The following is a 20,357-nucleotide window of genomic DNA, read 5'->3' as shown; positions in this document are numbered from 1 at the left end:
ATCGCTTCTCTGCCTTTTGGCTAAGATCAAGTGTAGTATCTGTTCTTATCAGTTTAATATCTGATACGTCCCCTACCCGGGGACCATATATTAAATTGATTTTTCGAACTGGGAGATGGAAAAGGGGCTTGCTCCGTCCACTCCACGCATCGACCTGGTATTGCAGTAACTCCAGGACCGGTGCACCCCTCTCTCACTGTGAAAAACAAAACTAAACTCCTCCTGAGAGTACACCCGTCCGCCTGTAGACAATAAAGTGTCATTTACAATTCACAAACGCACTGTTTACAATTACTCCAACGATATTCTGTTGTAGTGATGTTATGGTTTGCGTCGAGGCATCGGGGCGTGTGTCGAGTACCTCGGCTCCTCCCCCAGCGAAGCTCCGTATCACATAGGCGAAATGACGTGGCGCGTGACGTTCGAGGCTTCATCTCGGGCTGATCCGCGATATGGGTTCACAATTGGCACATTTCTACAAAAAGAAGACCCTACCCAGTTCCAAGATCACTTTTATGGCTATGTAATTAATCACACTCGTTCTCAGACATCATGCAGTTCTATTATTACAATTATTAGTAGGCTACTGTAGTTATAAGACAATCTATTTTGCCCGGGATGACTTAAAACCTTTGTCAAATGATTTGTTCTCTACCATGAGCTCGGGAGATATTTATGAACGGCACACTCACACGTATCACTGAAATGACTTTAATTCTTAAACGTTTTGATGTTGTACGAAGCAAACATCACATCATCACAGGAAACTCTTTCTTTCATCATAATTTCATTCCTTGTCCCTAGCGTACTCATTTGAAGCTTCGAGGTCGAACCACTTTGATGGTTCACCTGGCTGCGTGGCTTTGACGTTTCATGAGGCATCATCTCGCCACCACAATTCTGTTGTTTAAGAAAGAAAAAAGGATTCTTTCTGTGGCGTGTCGATAACTCGGACCTCCAGGTTTCCTTTCGTTATGCTTCCATCACGCTGATTTCAGATTCGCCTGTCATCGTGTGACCGGTGGTCTACAGTGTTTATTAAAGTCTAGACATCTCCGAATGCTTTGCAACCGTTCTCCTGGGGAACACGCGTGGGCATCGTTCAGCCCACCTGAACGTGTACAACTCATACTTACCTGGCAAGGGAGATACCATGATCAAGAAGGTGGTTCACCCACCCAACGTCGGTATTGCCTCTGAACTCGAAAGTGACTTAACTGTAAATGAATTGACCAAAGCCATACAGAGCATGCAAGATAATAAGGCCCCAGGAGCTGATGGGTTACCCAAAGAATTTTATGTTACCTTTTGGGATATATTAAAAGACCCACTTTTAGAGATGTTTAATGAAAGTTTGCATAGTAATAATCTACCATTATCCTTAAGAACAGGTATCATCTCCTTGCTTTACAAAAAAGGAGACAAAAAAGACATTAAGAACTGGCGCCCACTTACCTTGCTTGGTGTAGACAGAAAGATCCTTGCAAAAGCCCTTTTTTTCCGCCTGCAACAAGTGTCTGGGCAGATTGTGGGGGAAGAGCAGACATGTGCAATACCTGGAAGATGCATGAGTGAAAGTCTTGCCTTAGTCAGAGATTCCTACCTCTACGCATATGACCGCAGACTGCCATTATGTATATCCGCCTTAGATTTGGAAAAAGCATTTGACAAGGTTAGCCATACCTTCCTCAGGAAAGTCCTGGTTAAACTTGGTTTTGGGCCTCAGCTTAGAGCTTGGATTGACTTGCTGTATACTGACTGCTTAAGCAAGGTTGTTATCAATGGTCACTCCACTGACACCTTTGAAGTTTGCTCAGGAGTAAGACAGGGATGCCCATTGTCTGTTATGTTGTTTATATTTGCCATGGAGCCCTTGGCTCGGGCTATAAAGGAAGACCCTTCTATTCATGGTCTCCAAGTCCCTGGAAGCGGGGGACAGGAAGCCAAGCTAGCCGTGTATATGGATGATCTAACAATATTATGCACAGACAATAAGTCAATACTCAAAGTGCTATATTGGTGTGACCAATTCTCCGCCGCCTCTAGTGCCAAACTCAATAGGTCAAAAAGTGAAATCTTGTATCTTAATTGGCCTGAACCTAATTTTAACCACGGCCTGGTCCAAAGGGATGAGAGAATTAAGATTCTTGGACTAGAGATTGGGCAAAATATGGAAAATATTAATTGGGAGAAAAAACGACCAATGATTAAAGGTAAACTGCTCCAATGGGAACAAAGAAATCTCACCTTTACGGGGAAAGTACTGGTGATCAACTCAGAAATCGTTGCTTCTCTCACTTACCTTGCCGCAACAATTCCAGCCCCCAAGCATGTAATGACAGCCCTGAGAAGATGCATTTTTCAGTTTGTGTGGGGAGCGCAGCAAGAGAGAATTAGACGAGAGATAATGTATAGACCATTGCAGAAAGGGGGTCAAAATGTCCCTGATCTAGCAAAGAAAATGGAGGCTCTATTCCTGACGCCCATATTGCAGGCAGTACTAAACGAAAAAAGGAGGAGCCTATGGCCAAATTTCGCCATGTTCTGGGTAGGCCATCAAGTCCTAAGGAAAGTGGGGTTAAGACCGTGCCTAAAAAGACCTCATGCAGAGAAGAGACCTCCGCTGTATGAAAGGGTGGTGACCTTTGTAAAGTCTGGAAAGTGGCGGGATGTTGGTCAGGTAGACCGAGCCTTTGTGGAGAGTTGTTTTAGCCCCGAACGGTCAAGACTGGTTACTGTTGGCGTGCTGGCTGAAACCAGCTGCCTTAGGGTGTGGAGAAATGTCAATTCACCTTTTTTGTTCAATGCATATAGAGAGCTCGCTTGGCAGGCAGTTCAGAGGTGTCTCCCTACACGAGACTTTCTGAAGAGACGGGGGTCATCTAAGAGCGCAAGATGTCCCAGGGTGGGGTGTGGTGGAGATGAGGATGTTTCACATTTGTTGTGGTCATGTGGGGTGGCTCGGAGGGTTTGGCGCTTATTGGGGCCATGGCTGGGTGACCTGTTTAGAGTCCCAACGGAATCAGATGTCCTGTATGGGGTTATAAAGAGTGGTGACGGTAAGGGCTGGGAAAGATGGTGGGCCTTGATTAATTGCACAAAAGAGTCGATGTGGAGGTGTCGTAACCTAATGGTGTACAAGAGCCTTTTGTTTTCAGCGGAATCAATCGTTAATTTGAGCATAACCTTGGTAAAGGATTATGTGTGGAGGGACAAGGAACGATATGGAATTGTGGTATGTAAGGAACTCTGGAAAATAGAGAACACTGAGTTATGTAGAATTTTGTGTTAACATTTGAATGCGTTGACCTTGCTGTAAAATGTAACTATTTTGCTTGTTAACCTTTGAATGTGTTTTGACCTTGAAACCATGTTGTAAAATGTAACTCTGTGCCTGACTTAAATAAACGCCTAAAAATTGAAAATTGGTTCACCCATAGCGAGGCTCAGCCATTGCACTGAGGCTGTTGCTGACCCGTGCGAATTCCCCAAATGTGGGAATCTCGATTGCATAATTTCTGGTAGTGGGGGACTGCGTTCGCGCTCTCCCCTGATCATGTTGTTCTAAAGAAATAATAGCTATGAATGGCTTCATCGTGCTATATTGCAGTCCATACCATGTTTTGCATCGCTACGTTTCTTCAAAAGATCACGCAAACGATGACGCGCAAGCAGTGTAATGCATTGCGTTCAAATATGGAACTCTGAGTCTGGAATAACGCATTCATTCATTCATTCATTCATTCATTCATTCATTCCTTTCATTCATTATGGATCCTTATTTCCAGAAATATTATGTGCAAGGCCTAGATTATCAAAATCCGCTAGTCTGCTGAATGTTTTGTTTATTATTTTCATACTTTGAGTTGATGTAGCTGATGAGATTCATATTATCAAGTGGAAAAGTGTTTAATTGTTACATTTTTGGGCTGAATTAAGAAAAATAATAAGAATGTATTCAGTGCACTCCCTTTGTCTGGATGACAGAGCCATTCACAGAACTCATTATTTTGACCACACAGGGAGTGCAGCCAGCAAAGTGGGGGTGTATTCACACCTCTGGTTGCGGGAGAGAAGACACAAGGACTTCTAATTTCTTTGGTGTGTTTTTTCTTTCCACTACCCCACCCCTTGTGAAAGCCAAGCACACAGAGACTCAAATTCTTTTACAACTTTTATTTTTCACCCCGAATGGGTTTCATTGAAAAGGCAATGCATATAAAACACAAGTAAACAAGATCTGTTTAATTAAAAGCTCGCCCACCACAACAAGGTACAGATCTACAGGCGAGAACACGAGAGCATGAGACGAGAGACAAACATGTACTACCATTTGCAAACATTTTCATTAAACATGGAGCTGACAGACATGCACACATCAAAAGGAAAGGCACATATAAATAACATTAATAATAATGCAAAAATCTCAACAATTGAAGAACACACACTTGTACTTAAGATACAACTCAACAATTGGCTTGTACAGGCTAAAGTGCAATAATGAACATGATTATCCAAAGACTCAGGTGACCAATCAACAAATAAAGGCTCAAGCTGTTCCTCCCTTTTGTGTTTTCTTTAGCAAACTTTTGTTAAAACTGAAGCAGACAAATACATACAAACATCACAAACACATGAAGCTGACAAAGACAAACAACATGCATGACAAAAACACAAATTATCTGAACATGAACAACCACTAAAGGGTATGTAAACTGATTGTGTTAGATTGGAACTGATTAAGGTTAAAAAGATTGACCCGCTTCTCGGCCTTTTGGCTAAGACAGTGATCCCCTCCGTTGTCTGTCTATATATTGCCTATTTAGTGGCAATTATATAGCAGGTTAGGAGGATATTGCACCATCTTTTTGGTAAGTTGGGGTCAAATACCAGTTGCTGATACCCTTTACCAAGAAGACCATTGTCCAGTTTGTTTAAACGGTAAAGTGCATTTTATTGTTGCCTGTATTACCTTGTTTACTCACTGTTTTATTGCTTTTAACATCTTGAATTTTTAAGAGTGTGGTGTCTCCATCATGTCGGTTAACCCCTCCGGCATGAGGAGGCACCACAGTGTACGTTTTAAATTTAAGTCAATCAATGGAATTTTAATTCAGATGTCCCGGCTTGATTTTTCAAGGAAGCACATCCAAGGAATCCTGAAGTTTACCGGAAACGACTTGAATTGTATTCTTACTCTGCCCTTTAACAAAGGATTCGATGTTAGCTTCGCAGCCGCAACAACCCTCAAAGAATTTTGGACACGCTACGACACGGTAAAAGACCAGTTCTCAGCATTTGAAGTGGAGAGACTAAATGACGATTCCATTAAAACCGTAATCGTCAGGATGTTCAATGAAACTGTAAATGCTGATGATATTTGTATATGGCTGGCAACAGTGGCATCACAGAGGTAAGTTATTCACACACACACACACACACACACACACACACACACACACACACACACACACACACACACACACACACACACACACACACACACACACACACACACACACACACACACACACAGTCCTCCTGTCCAACTCTGCATCCACGACACTCTTAAAGCGTTCAAAGTTGTCATACACCACATTGTAAAAGCCAGGGGTAGTGGACTTCCTAGTGGATGGACAGTAGGAAAACATTTTCTGCATGCTTCCAGCCACTTTGTCCTTGAAAGGGTTGTACCTCTTCCACTGTCCACCACAGTTTGGCATGTGGCAAGCCCCACATGGCCTTGAGGACTTGTTAGGCATGAATGTCTTCACTGTTGGTGCAGGAGGGACAAGGCTCTGGCTGCAGGATGGCCCACGAAACAGGACGGAGGGGGCCTGTGGCTGTGCGGGGAGGACCAGCAGTATGGGTGCTGCCGACACAGGGGGTGGGCCGTAGGTCAACGCAGCAGGTGGCCTCGGCTGGAGGTGGGTGGGCGCAGGAGGCCTCGGCAGAATGGGGGTGAGCGCAGCAGGCTTCAGCCGGGTGGAGGACGACAAACCCAGTGGGCTGAACGGGCCGGTTCGCTGGAGTCACAGGCTCATCAACAAATAATCTGGAAATATAAAATACACATGTGATCAGTATTGATATGACGTGTGTGCTATTTGCTTTCCACAGCCAACAGGTGAAACAAAGTGCTTATGACAACTTAGCTCCGCTTCTCACCACGTCTCTTTCCAGCCTGGTGATGGATGTGCCGGTACTGGACCTGAGGCCGGTCTGGCGGAGCAGTCGCTCCTTCTGCCACTTCAGCAGCTCGTTCTGCTCTCCCTGCTGGCAGTACTGGAACAGCAGCCACACCAGCCAGCCGACATCATTCTCCACAAGCCACCTGAAGGTCTGACCGGCGTGCTTCCCGAACGTGATGACCAGCTGACCTTTCCAAAGGTCTCTGCTGTCTTGAGATCCAGCCATTTAGGGTCAACAACAGTGCTGCTGCGGGCCTCTGCCACAGACCTTGCTGCCTCTGTACAGTACAGCCTGGCCTCTCCTAGCCGGTACAAAATGATGTTGGGGTACTGGTGTAGCTGTTGATGGCTGACCAGCGATGGTTTAGTGGCCAAGCTCTTCCCGCAGACATCACAGGTAAAGGTCTCCCTGGCGTCTGCATGGATCTTCAGATGACTCGCCAGGTTGGACTTTTCACCGAATGTCTTGTCGCACACGGTGCACTGATGTGTAGGCATGTTCCATCTGGTACTGTAAAACATGAATAAATGAGTAAAACTAAAAGCAGATCATTTAGATTGACAATATGTAGCCCTTTATTATACAGAAATCTGCTGTTGGTGTATTAGCCTAGGACAACAAGCTCGCCAGATTGTCAAGAGATTAACACGGTCGCCAAATTGCTTCATGTTACAATTACTCTCGCATCAGCTGTTGTCTCAACAGTCACATTTACCCATATTAACACATATCCACATCAAATTGACCAAGAAAACGTTGATTGTCGCCGAAAAGCAACAAGTTTGCAGGTATGCGACGTAGCCCTTACTATTGTAAACAGTGTCGTTAGCCGCGCCTAGCTATCGTCACAAAACACACATTAATCAGCTTATTATTTCAACAACCCTTGGGTGAATATAGTAATGCCATACACCGTTGGAAAGCTTAGATTGCCACGATTAAAACGAGACTTCCCACGGGTAATATGGTTGCTCACCGACAAAACGGCGATAGGTTGACTAAAGTCTACCCAGCAGCTAAAAACGTAACCTCTACGTCTTCCCTTTATACACAACGACCACGTTATGACACGGTCGAAATCTTTTCTCTTTCTACAAAATCGAAACAGCTTAATACAAACCGTAAAAAAAAATGTCTAATTATTAACTAGCAAACGATGCAGGGGATAAAATTTACCTGAGTGAATCCTCCGTTGACTGCTTCACCGGGGAATACCACGTGCTGTAAGCTATTTTCTTTTTCAACTCGAGCTCATTGGCTGCAATAGAGTTCCGGGTGTTATAGATATATATTTATTTGTCATTGGACAGAAGTACAACGAAATTCAGTGCACTCACATACTGGTCTAATTTAAAAAGGTAACATAATAAATAATAAATAAAGAAAGAAAATACATTCAACATTTCGTTCACTCACTGCTTCACCTGTAGTCTCATATAAGCCTCCACTGCTCCAAACTCTATTTGTGAAACATGCAGACGGAATAGTGAGACTGCCAGCAGGCAGCAGCAAAGAGATGTAGCGACCTCGGTTTATTTCTCCAGCTTTCACAGACACACAAACACGCACACAGATTGCTTGGTCTTTTTTTTGTTTCGTCGTTGTCTGTTAAACCGCCAAGTGGAGCGACGTGTCTGGGAAGCTAGCCTCTTGGTCTGAGCATGTGTGTGCATCGCTTCTCGGCCTTTTGGCTAAGATCAAGTGTAGTATCTGTTCTTATCAGTTTAATATCTGATACGTCCCCTACCCGGGGACCATATATTAAATTGATTTTTCGAACTGGGAGATGGAAAAGGGGCTTGCTCCGTCCACTCCACGCATCGACCTGGTATTGCAGTAACTCCAGGACCGGTGCACCACTCTCTCACTGTGAAAAACAAAACTAAACTCCTCCTGTGAGTACACCCGTCCGCCTGTAGACAATAAAGTGTCATTTACAATTCACAAACGCACTGTTTACAATTACTCCAACGATATTCTGTTGTAGTGATGTTATGGTTTGCGTCGAGGCATCGGGGCGTGTGTCGAGTACCTCGGCTCCTCCCCCAGCGAAGCTCCGTATCACATAGGCGAAATGACGTGGCGCGTGACGTTCGAGGCTTCATCTCGGCCTGTTCCGCGATATGGGTTCACAATTGGCACATTTCTACAAAAAGAAGACCCTACCCAGTTCCAAGATCACTTTTATGGCTATGTAATTAATCACACTCGTTCTCAGACATCATGCAGTTCTATTATTACAATTATTAGTAGGCTACTGTAGTTATAAGACAATCTATTTTGCCCGGGATGACTTAAAACCTTTGTCAAATGATTTGTTCTCTACCATGAGCTCGTGAGATATTTATGAACGGCACACTCACACGTATCACTGAAATGACTTTAATTCTTAAACGTTTTGATGTTGTACGAAGCAAACATCACATCATCACAGGAAACTCTTTCTTTCATCATAATTTCATTCCTTGTCCCTAGCGTACTCATTTGAAGCTTCGAGGTCGAACCACTTTGATGGTTCACCTGGCTGCGAGGCTTTGACGTTTCATGAGGCATCATCTCGCCACCACTATTCTGTTGTTTAAGAAAGAAAAAAGGATTCTTTCTGTGGCGTGTCGATAACTCGGACCTCCAGGTTTCCTTTCGTTATGCTTCCATCACGCTGATTTCAGATTCGCCTGTCATCGTGTGACCGGTGGTCTACAGTGTTTATTAAAGTCTAGACATCTCCGAATGCTTTGCAACCGTTCTCCTGGGGAACACGCGTGGGCATCGTTCAGCCCACCTGAACGTGTACAACTCATACTTACCTGGCAAGGGAGATACCATGATCAAGAAGGTGGTTCACCCATAGCGAGGCTCAGCCATTGCACTGAGGCTGTTGCTGACCCGTGCGAATTCCCCAAATGTGGGAATCTCGATTGCATAATTTCTGGTAGTGGGGGACTGCGTTCGCGCTCTCCCCTGATCATGTTGTTCTAAAGAAATAATAGCTATGAATGGCTTCATAGTGCTATATTGCAGTCCATACCATGTTTTGCATCGCTACGTTTCTTCAAAAGATCACGCAAACGATGCCGCCCAAGCAGTGTAATGCATTGCGTTCAAATATGGAACTCTGAGTCTGGAATAACGCATTCATTCATTCATTCATTCATTCATTCATTTCTTTCATTCATTATGGATCCTTATTTCCAGGAATATTATGTGCAAGGCCTAGATTATCAAAATCCGCTAGTCTGCTGAATGTTTTGTTTATTATTTTCATACTTTGAGTTGATGTAGCTGATGAGATTCATATTATCAAGTGGAAAAGTGTTTAATTGTTACATTTTTGGGCTGAATTAAGAAAAATAATAAGAATGTATTCAGTGCACTCACTTTGTCTGGATGACAGAGCCATTCACAGAATTCATTATTTTGACCACACAGGGAGTGCAGCCAGCAAAGTGGGGGTGTATTCACACCTCTGGTTGCGGGAGCGAAGACACAAGGACTTCTAATTTCTTTGGTGTGTTTTTTCTTTCCACTACCCCACCCCTTGTGAAAGCCAAGCACAAAGAGACTCAAATTCTTTTACAACTTTTATTTTTCACCCCGAATGGGTTTCATTGAAAAGGCAATGCATATAAAACACAAGTAAACAAGATCTGTTTAATTAAAAGCTCGCCCACCACAACAAGGTACAGATCTACAGGCGAGAACACGAGAGCATGAGACGAGAGACAAACATGTACTACCATTTGCAAACATTTAGTTAAACATGGAGCTGACAGACATGCACACATCAAAAGGAAAGGCACATATAAATAACATTAATAATAATGCAAAAATCTCAACAATTGAAGAACACACACTTGTACTCAAGATACAACTCAACAATTGGCTTGTACAGGCTAAAGTGCAATAATGAACATGATTATCCAAAGACTCAGGTGACCAATCAACAAATAAAGGCTCAAGCTGTTCCTCCCTTTTGTGTTTTTTTGTGTTTTCTTTAGCAAACTTTTGTTAAAACTGAAGCAGACAAATACATACAAACATCACAAACACATGAAGCTGACAAAGACAAACAACATGCATGACAAAAACACAGATTATCTGAACATGAACAACCACTAAAGGGTATGTAAACTGATTGTGTTAGATTGGAACTGATTAAGGTTAAAAAGATTGGCCTTGATATTGAAAATAGACCAGAATGGATACTACAAAGTTTTTTTGCATTTTTTTTAACGATATAAATAAATAGATAGTGCTTGCTGAAGCACTTTCATAACCCACACAAAGACAGAGACAAACACACACAAACAAGCCTCTTTCTCTCTCTTACAGATGGCACAGGAACAGTGGCATCACAGAGGTAAGTTATTCACACACACACACACACACACACACACTAGGGCTGGGCGATATGGACCAAAAGTCATATCTCGATATCTTCAAGCAGAATATCGATATAAGATATATATCGATATTTGTCGAAGGCGGGGGGGTGCGGCGCGCTCCGTGCGCAGATTTGATATTACTATTTCTACCGTTCGGAATTGAATACAGTTTGATGGTTGAATAAACCGTGGACTAGACACTGCCTCCGCCTCGTATTAGAGAACATTATAATATATAACATCACGGCCAAAAGCTTTGTGCGCCTCCGAAATATTATGAACCGTAACGACTGCGTGGGGGGGGGGCGGACATGACATGCTATTTTATGTATTCTTTAATATAGGTATTAGTGGGCAACTAACACAGTATTCAAAGACGTTCCAGAAATTCTGCCGTGCAGCCACGGTACCATGCGCTGTTTACAGTGGATGTATCGCAATGGCGAGGCGCATAGCCTTTAGCCGTGTTCTGTAAATATTCTAGAACACACGGGAGGCATGTCGCAGTTCATGTACTTCAGCGAGTCAAAGCCAAAGTTCCTTTCCCCCAATTCCTTCTCAACCATGGCTCAGATAACCCCCAATACAGTCTTGTTGTGGAAATACAAGAGACGTCAAAGAACCGACAAGAAACACTCGCGTTACAGTGTGTGTGTTCACACACACACACACACACACACACACACACACACACACACACACACACACACACACACACACACACACACACACACACACACACACACACACACACACACACACACACACACACACACACACGTGGCGCTCGCACGGTCGTGTCTCATTGGCGGGCCAACGTCTCTGGGCGGGCCAGGCAGAGTAAGGGGAGGAGCTTGGTTGAATAAACCGTGGACTAGACACTGCCTCCACCTCGTATTTGAGAACATTATAATATATAATATCACGGCCAAAAGCTGTGTGCACCTCCGGAATATAATGGACAGAATTGCACCCCTTTGGTTGCGACAGTTATTAAGCACTCTCCACAAATTACGTGATTTTGTAATTCGTCAGACAACTTATATCCAAACCATTTTCATACTATGGAGCTGTTGGTCTTTCGCTTGCAAACAAGCTCCTCGGAGCTGCAAGCTGCATGCGCAGGCGGACTCCATAGCTGTGTTCGAAATCTTTCCCTATCACGGATATAGTGCACTATATAGGGTGCTCGCCATTTTGTAGTGGTGTTCGAATTCTCAGTGGTTAATTTCATGCACAATATAGTGCACTTAAAATACCCAATAAATAGTGAACGATTTCGAACACGGCTCATGTTTCAAAAAGTGACGGGGGGGGCAGGCAGAGGCTGTCTGTGTGAGCCGGAGGCAGAGCGGGAGAGACATAAGCAGAGTAACGAAATAGCAGGCGGCAGGCGCGGTTCGAAACTGGTGTTATTTGGAACAAATGTGCTGTAATTTCAACGCAAATTAAATTATATCGATATTGACGATATGGTCTCGTTTCATATCGCGTTTGAAAAAATATCGATATATTTTAAATATCGATATATCGCCCAGCCCTCACACACGCCCAGCCCTCACACACACACACACACACACACACACACACACACACACACACACACACACACACACACACACACACACACACACACACACACACACACACACACACACACACACACACACACACACACACACACACACACACACAGTCCTCCTTTCCAACTCTGCATCCACGACACTCTTAAAGAGTTCAAAGTTGTCATACACCACATTGTCGAAGCCAGGGGTAGTGGACTTCCTAGTGGATGGACAGTAGGAAAACATTTTCTGCATGCTTCCAGCCACTTTGTCCTTGAAAGGGTTGTACCTCTTCCACTGTCCACCACAGTTTGGCATGTGGCAAGCCCCACATGGCCTTGAGGACTTGTTAGGCATGAATGCCTTCACTGTTGGTGCAGGAGGGACAAAGCTCTGGCTGCAGGATGTCCCACGAAACAGGACGGAGGGGGCCTGTGGCTGTGCGGGGAAGACCTGCAGTATGGGTGCTGCCGACACAGGGGGTGGGCCGTAGGTCAACGCAGCGGGTGGCCTCGGCTGGAGGTGGGTGGGCGCAGAAGGCCTCGGCAGAATGGGGGTGAGCGCAGCAGGCTTCGGCCGGGTGGAGGACGACAACCCAGTGGGCTGAACGGGTCGGTTCGCGGGAGTCACAGGCTGTGGCTCAGCAACAAATAATCTGGAAACATAAAATACACATGTGATCAGTATTGATATGACGTGTGTGCTATTTGCTTTCCACAGCCAACAGGTGAAACAAAGTGCTTATGACAACTTACCTCCGCTTCTCACCACGTCTCTTTCCAGCCTCGTGATGGATGAGCCGGTACTGGACCTGAGGCCGGTCTGGCGGAGGGAGGGATGTTGGCAGCGCAGGAGCCTCCGGGAACGGTGCGTCCGACAGCACTTTCAGGTGAGGAGTCACCTTGTGGCCGAAGGAGCAGTCGCTCCTTCTGCCACTTCAGCAGCTCGTTCTGCTCTCCCTGCTGGCAGTACTGGAGCAGCAGCCACACCAGCCAGCCGACATCATTCTCCACAAGCCACCTGAAGGTCTGACCGGCGTACTACCCGAACGTGAGGACCAGCTGACCTTTCCACAGCTCAGCCCCCGACCTCTTGGCAGCCGCCTCTGCTGTCTTGAGATCCAGCCATTTAGGGTCAACAACAGTGCTGCTGCGGGCCTCTGCCACAGACCTTGCTGCCTCTGTACAGTACAGCCTGGCCTCTCCTTGCCGGTACAAAATGATGTTGGGGTACTGGTGTAGCTGTTGATGGCTGACCAGCGATGGTTTAGTGGCCAAGCTCTTCCCGCAGACATCACAGGTAAAGGTCTCCCTGGCGATGGCATGGATCTTCAGATGACTCGCCAGGTTGGACTTTTCACTGAATGTCTTGTCGCACACGGTGCACTGATGTGTAGGCTCCTCCATGTTCCATCTGGTACAGTAAAACATGAATAAATGAGTACAACAAGCAGATCATTTAGATTGACAATATGTAGCCCTTTATTATACAGAAATGTGCTGTTGGTGTATTAGCCTAGGTGGACAACACGCTCGCCAGATTGTTATCTATGTTGTTAGAAATCAGCTACTGTTTCCAGGTATGCAGCGCATCCCATGCAACAAGAGATTAACACGGTCGCCAAATTGCTTTATGTTACACTTACTCTCGCATCAGCTGTTGTCTAAACAGTCACATTTACCCAAATCAACACATATCCACATCAAATTGTCCAAGAAAACGTTGATTGTCGCCGAAAAGCAACAAGTTTGCAGGTATGCGACGTATGCCCTTACACATTGTAAACAGTGTCGTTAGCCGCGCCTAGCTATCGTTACAAAACACACATTAATCAGCTTATTATTTCAACGACCCCTGGGTACATATAGTCATGCCATACACCGTTGGAAAGCTTAGATTACCACGATTAAAAGGAGACCACCCACGAGTAATATGGTTGCTCGCAGACAAAACGGCGATAGGTTGACTGAAGTCAACCCAGCAGCTAAAAACGTAACCGCTACGTCTTCCCTTTATACACAACGACCGTGTTATGACACGGTGGAAATCTTTTCTCTTTCTACAAAATCGAAACAGCTTAATACAAACCTTAACAAAAAGGTCTAATTGTCAACTAGCAAACGGTGAAGGGGATACAATTTACCTGAGTGAAACCACGTGCTGTAAGCTATTTTCTTTTTCAACTCGAGCTCATTGGCTGCAATGGCTGCAATAGAGTTCCGGGTGTTGACGTTGTTGGGGCGGGGAAATCGTGGGCACCACCATTTTGGCAGTATTCGATAGTATTGTTGGTTTATTTATTTTTTAACATTTTTTTGGTGAAGCACTGCTTCACCTGTAGTCTTATAGAAGCCTCCACTGCTCCAAACTCTATTTGTGAAACATGCAGACGGCCTAGTGAGACTGCCAGCAGGCAGCAGCAAAGAGATGTAGCGACCTCGGTTTATTTCTTCAGCTTTCACATACACACAAACACGCACACAGGGTGCTTGGTCATTCTTTTGTTTGTTTTTTCGTTGTCTGTTAAACCGCCACGTGGAGCGACGTGTCTGGGAACGTCGCCTCTTGGTCTGAGCGTGTGTAGGCATCGCTTCTCGGCCTTTTGGCTAAGATCAAGTGTAGTATCTGTTCTTATCAGTTTAATATCTGATACGTCCCCTACCCGGGGACCATATATTAAATTGATTTTTGGAACTGGGAGATGGAAAAGGGGCTTGCCCCGTCCACTCCACGCATCGACCTGGTATTGCAGTACCTCCAGGACCGGTGCACCCCTCTCTCACTGTGAAAAACAAAACTAAACTCCTCCTGAGAGTACACCCGTCCGCCTGTAGACAATAAAGTGTCATTTACAATTCATAAACGCACTGTTTACAATTATTCCAACGATATTCTGTTGTTTAAGAAAGAAAAAAGGATTCTTTCTGTGGCGTGTCGATAACTCGGATCTCCAGGTTTCCTTTCGTTAAGCTTCCATCTCGCTGATTTCAGATTCGCCTGTCATCGTGTGACCGGTGGTCTACAGTGTTTATTAAAGTCTAGACATCGCCGAATGCTTTGCAACCGTTCTCCACGGGCAACCCTGTCTCGTCAAAATTACGTTCCCAGAGAACTATTCGGCATTCTCAATTACGTTTGTCATAAAACGTATTTTGTCCGCGATTACGTTTTATTGAACGTATTGCAAATACGTTCGTCCTCAGCCTATTTTTTGCCATTCATTAACCTCTAGGATTATGTTTGGTTGAAACGTATCCCAGATAGGTTAAATGTCAACGTATAGCACATTATTGTCATTAAGGCATATCTTCCTTTCAGGGAACGTTTCATTTAACGTATTTTGTCTGAAAAATGTATCTTGGCCGTGAATACGTTTTATTGAACATATCGCAAATACGTTCGTTGTCAGCCTATTGTTTTGCCATTTATTAACCTCTAGGATTAGTATCCCAGATAGGTTAAATGTCAACGTATAGCACATTATTGTCATTAAGGCATATCTCCCTTTCAGGGAACGTTTCATTTAACGTATTTTGTCTGAAAAACGTATCTTGGCTGTGGATACGTGTTATTGAACATGTCGCAAATACGTTCGTTGTCAACCTATTTTTTGCCATTCATTTACCTCTAGGATTATGTTTGGTTGAAACGTATTCCAAATATGTTAAATGTCAACGTATAGCACATTATTGTCATTAAGGCATATTTCCCTTTCGGGAAACGTTTCATTTAACGTTATTTTGTCCCTGATTACGTCTTATTGAACATATTGCAAATAGGTTCGTTCTCAACATTTTTGTTGTTATTTATTTAAGCTACCTCTTGGATTACAGGCTACATTTAATTGAAACGTATCCTTAATAGGCTACGTTAAATTTCGATAACACATTATTGTCAGCATGTAGGCATAGGTCTACCTCTCGGGGAAGCGTACGTTTGATTGTAATGTTAATAGTCCAACGTTATATCAACATGTCACAAGAGGATTAGCTGCTGACGGGGTAACTGTAGGAGCGGGGGTTGCTTTGTTGATTTCTTTATCTAGGGCTATAGCTGTGGTCAAAGCGGGAAGTGTGCGTTGTCTGGGCGGCTGCCTGAACTGAGCTGCAGGAAATTATGTTCACACGTTTCTTCATTCATTCATGAAGGCTATACCGGTGAACGGTGACGTCAGACTCACGCCCACCTACAAACCAATCAATGTCCACTATCAGCCTGTCCTCTCGGAAAATACGACCACGTAGGTGGTTTGTTCCGCCACAGATTACGACCCATTGGAATTTATCCAAAACGAGCGAACGAGGCCCTCTACATGTGCGGGGAACCCTTTCTCATCAAAATTACGTTCCCAGATAACTATTCGGAATTCTCAATTACATTTGTCTAAAAAACGTTTTTTGTCCGTGTGACGGACTCGCCGGTGACATAACGATGTCGAGTCATTAGTAATTGAAGGAACTTTTAATGGACCAAAACCAGGTCACTGAAACCCGTAACCAACGGCAGAAATCCCACCCAAAACAAACCCCGGTTACCCCGGCAACCCCCAACACGGTCTCACTCACGTGCAGGCCCCCACCCTCGTGTTCTTCCAAGGCCCTCCCCCAGCTGACCTAATGATTCGCCCTCACACTGATTGACAAGAAGAACATTACAATACATGCACACAGAACAACTGGCATAACGGACAACGAAATACAATGCAACACATAACACACAAACAATTTAATTGTCCCAGGGTCGCTACAATATCGTAAATACGAATTCGTTCTCAGCCTATTTTTGCCATTTATTTACCGTGTTTGTAACTCCCTCTAATAGCATTCGGTAGACACCAATGGTTTCCTTTGACGGGTTTTATTGTAGCCTTTTACTCCAACTCCACCGTGAAAACTATAGATGAATACATACACAGTACAACAGAAATCACGGCATTAGCTTTACATAAAATCATAAATTACACGGCACACAAAAAGCCAAACAAGCAAAACAAAATACAGGGAAACAACAAGAAACATACCTCGTTGGCTGCATGCTATTTACAGGGACTTTGAAACTAGATTATTTTCGGCGATGCGTATCACAAGCTATTCACCTTCTCTCATGCCGCATCTCAAACTGACACAAACTGACAAAACATCAGCCTAAATACACACACACACACAAGTGACGTCATTCAACAAACTATTTAAATACAATTTTAAACCTGAATAACGAACACAATTATTGAATTACTAATATAAACAAAAATGAATTTCCTTATGTCTTATAATATGAAAGTAATAATTAAATTACAGAAACCTTTTAATGATGACAGTTACACTCCCACCAAATCACACAAACCAGTAATGTGGGATTTCTCTAAACTAAATATTTTTGTCAAACTTTAATATACAAATGAAATAGTTCTGGTTTTAAAATTAACAGCATGTCAACCCTTCCTCATGAAATGTCAAGCAAACATTAACACTCTAGTCTGCCTCAAGCAGAGTAACAACCTTATGTATTGGTCTCTCAAGAAACACAGTTTTAACTGTGGGTTTCCCCTTTTTGTCCAATGTGGTGTTGCTAACCAACAATCTTAGCTTTCTGACTTTACTGTCTAACCCTGGATAGACTTCTGTGACACGGGCTAACTTCCACTCATTGCGTGGTGCCAGATCATCTGGTAGAAGGACAATGTCGTTGACCTTTGAGTCTCTTCTCTTCTTTTGCCATTTTTGTCTTGGTTGCAAGCTCAATAGGTATTCTTTCTTCCAACGAACCCAAAACTCATTGGCCAAATACTGGACTCGACGCCACCTCTTCTGAAGATAAAGATCTTCTTTGATAAATTGTCCGGGTGGGGGTAGAATAACAGTTGGCTTCATGGTAAGGATATGGTTTGGGGTTAAAGGTTCGGGTCCGGATGGGTCATTCAAATGTTCAGTAGTAAGAGGTCTGCTGTTAATGATGGCCATAACCTCATACAGGAAGGTCCTTAGGGAGGCGCTATCAAGCCTTTTGGACGACTGGTCGAGAATAACTGTCAGAACACTTCTTACACTTCTTATTTGCCTCTCCCAGGCGCCACCCATATGACTTGCTGCTGGGGGATTCATAAGAAATTCACACCCTAGATCCTTGACCTTTTCTGTGTCCATTCCTTTCACGAGTCCTGCAAACTCTCTTCTTGCACCGACAAAATTGGTTCCTTGGTCACATCTTAGCTGGCGAACATTCCCTCTGATGGCAATGAATGCTCTTAGTGCATTAATGAATGCATCAGTCGTCATGTCATCAATGACCTCTATGTGTATAGCTCTTGAACATAGACAGGGGAGTAAAAGACCATACCTTTTGAGCTCTTTACGTCCTTCCTTAACATAGATCGGTCCAAAACAGTCTATGCCGGAGTAAGTGAAAGGTAGTGCTGCCTCCATCCTATCCTGTGGTAAGTCACCCATTTTCTGTTCTTCAGTACGCCTTCTGTACTTTCTGCACTTAACACATCTGAATAGGTGTGATGAGACTGCACTGGAACATCCAATGATCCACCATCCATTAGCTCGCAGTTCGTTTATCGTCATTCCACGTCCTTGATGATAAACCTTCTCATGAAAGTGCTTGATGAGTAAAGCTGATATGTGACCTTTACTAGGGAGTATAGCCGGATGCTTCACGTGTGGATGTAACGTGGCTTGACTGAGACGTCCTCCCACCCTTAGAATACCTTCTGCATCCAAGAATGGACTCAACTTGTACAGCTTACTGTCTTTGGACATGAGAACTTCTCCCTTTGCTTCCAAGCGCTTTATCTCATCTGAGAATGCTTGTTCTTGAACTAGTTTGACGATTGTTTGTTCTGCTTCTTCCCTTTCTTCTAGGCTTGTGCTTTCGTTCGTTCTTTGCTTCAGACCTTTGTGTTCCTTGACTTTCCGCTTCAATCTGGCAACTGCTCTTACTGCTCTTTTCCAATCAGAGAACTTCTGTAGGCGATCCAATAATGATCTGTCTTCTTTTGTCTGAGTGTTACACACTAGAGCCTTGCGAAGTTCAGGATCGTCTTCCTTTATCTCTTCTACCTTGAACGGCAATGGCATCTCATAATGACCAGTGTCATTCTGTGTGATGGTTTTGCTCAACTTCGACAGAAATTTGAGATCTTCTTGGGAGACAGGATCATCTTCTTGTGTTCTCTCTGAGAAATCTGTTTCTAAGACTCTGATGATGTCTGAAGGAGAAATTTCTTTGACTTTGGTACGGCTCACATAATGCACTTCAGTTCGGAGGTTGACGGAGGGCTCCAAAGTTGGTGTTACTTCTCTCACTATTATGTGATGGCTCACTCCAATGTTGTCACCGTAGTCCACATAGAGATTCCCGTGGCCAATAATGCTCCATCCAAGGTCTGTACGCTGTGCGTAAGGATGGTTATCCTTGCCAGGAACAACTTCCCTTGGAAGTAAGGCTTGTGAGCAGTTGTATCCAATGAGCAAACCTACTTCACAGTCTTGCAGAGGTGCAATCTCTCCTTGAAGGTGCTCTAAATGGGACCAGGACTTGGCGGTTTCATCAGTTGGTATGTGAGTTCTGTTGGCTGGAATAAATTCCCGGGTGTAGACTGGTGGTAGGGCAATCTTCTTACCAGAGAAAAACCCTCGAACTTGGCGGTTGTTCACTTTTTGAGAGCTTACTACTGTTGTTTTTGAGCTCATTGTAGAAAGCTTCAGATTGACTTGTTCTTTGGTTACTTCCAAGGCTTCCACTACTTCACTCAAGGCGAAGGTTGTGTCGCTTTGCGAATCCAACAGAGCATATACAAGGATTTCTCGTGCTGGTTGAGTTGTTGCTGAAAGCCAAACAGGAATTATTGCCGCTGTTTGCATGTTCGGTTCATGAAATAGCACTCTGTTGGCAGTAGCAGCTGTGAATACCCCTTGGTGTTGTGTTGATTGAGTAAATTCATTATTCCTCTCTTGACTTGGTCTGGGCTTTTCTTTACTTGTATTTCTTTCAGTGCGTGGTTGTGTTTGTTGCTCTTTAGATCGCTCCTCATGCAGACAGGTTGGATGTCGGTTGGAGCACACGTCGCAAACACTCCTACTGTAGCAGCTCTTTGAGTGGTGACCTAACTTCAGACAACCAAAGCACAGTTTTTCAGCTTGAATAAATGTGATTCGATCTGAAATTGGTTTATCCCTGAAGTTCCTGCATTTGTGCAAAGTATGTCCGT

General features: G+C 44.0%; 1 long non-coding RNA gene, 4 other non-coding genes and 1 pseudogene across 5 annotated transcripts; 5 read left to right on the top strand and 1 right to left on the bottom strand.

Moving 5' to 3' along the window:
* On the top strand, positions 1-191 carry LOC130370628 (U2 spliceosomal RNA). The gene has a single exon (XR_008893109.1). It is a non-coding gene; the product is annotated as a U2 spliceosomal RNA (small nuclear RNA).
* A 3,223-nt stretch (positions 192-3,414) lies between these two features.
* LOC130370620 (U1 spliceosomal RNA) lies at positions 3,415-3,553 on the top strand (annotated as a pseudogene).
* A 4,310-nt stretch (positions 3,554-7,863) lies between these two features.
* LOC130370627 (U2 spliceosomal RNA) lies at positions 7,864-8,054 on the top strand. The gene has a single exon (XR_008893108.1). It is a non-coding gene; the product is annotated as a U2 spliceosomal RNA (small nuclear RNA).
* Positions 8,055-8,991: 937 nt separating this feature from the next.
* On the top strand, positions 8,992-9,156 carry LOC130370610 (U1 spliceosomal RNA). Its single transcript, XR_008893097.1, has one exon. It is a non-coding gene; the product is annotated as a U1 spliceosomal RNA (small nuclear RNA).
* Positions 9,157-12,190: 3,034 nt separating this feature from the next.
* Positions 12,191-15,708, bottom strand: LOC130369685 (uncharacterized). The gene is made up of 2 exons (XR_008892875.1): positions 14,231-15,708; positions 12,191-13,555 (listed from the first exon to the last, which is right to left on the bottom strand). It is a non-coding gene; the product is annotated as an uncharacterized LOC130369685 (long non-coding RNA).
* LOC130370623 (U2 spliceosomal RNA) lies at positions 14,729-14,919 on the top strand. Its single transcript, XR_008893104.1, has one exon. It is a non-coding gene; the product is annotated as a U2 spliceosomal RNA (small nuclear RNA).
* Positions 15,709-20,357: the final 4,649 nt, after the last annotated feature.

The sequence above is a fragment of the Gadus chalcogrammus genome, chromosome 17 (genome assembly GCF_026213295.1).
Source record: "Gadus chalcogrammus isolate NIFS_2021 chromosome 17, NIFS_Gcha_1.0, whole genome shotgun sequence".
In the NCBI taxonomy this organism is placed as follows: Eukaryota; Metazoa; Chordata; class Actinopteri; order Gadiformes; family Gadidae; genus Gadus; species Gadus chalcogrammus.
The sequence above is the reverse complement of the archived record's forward strand: the minus strand, read 5'-3'. Positions and strand labels throughout refer to the sequence as shown.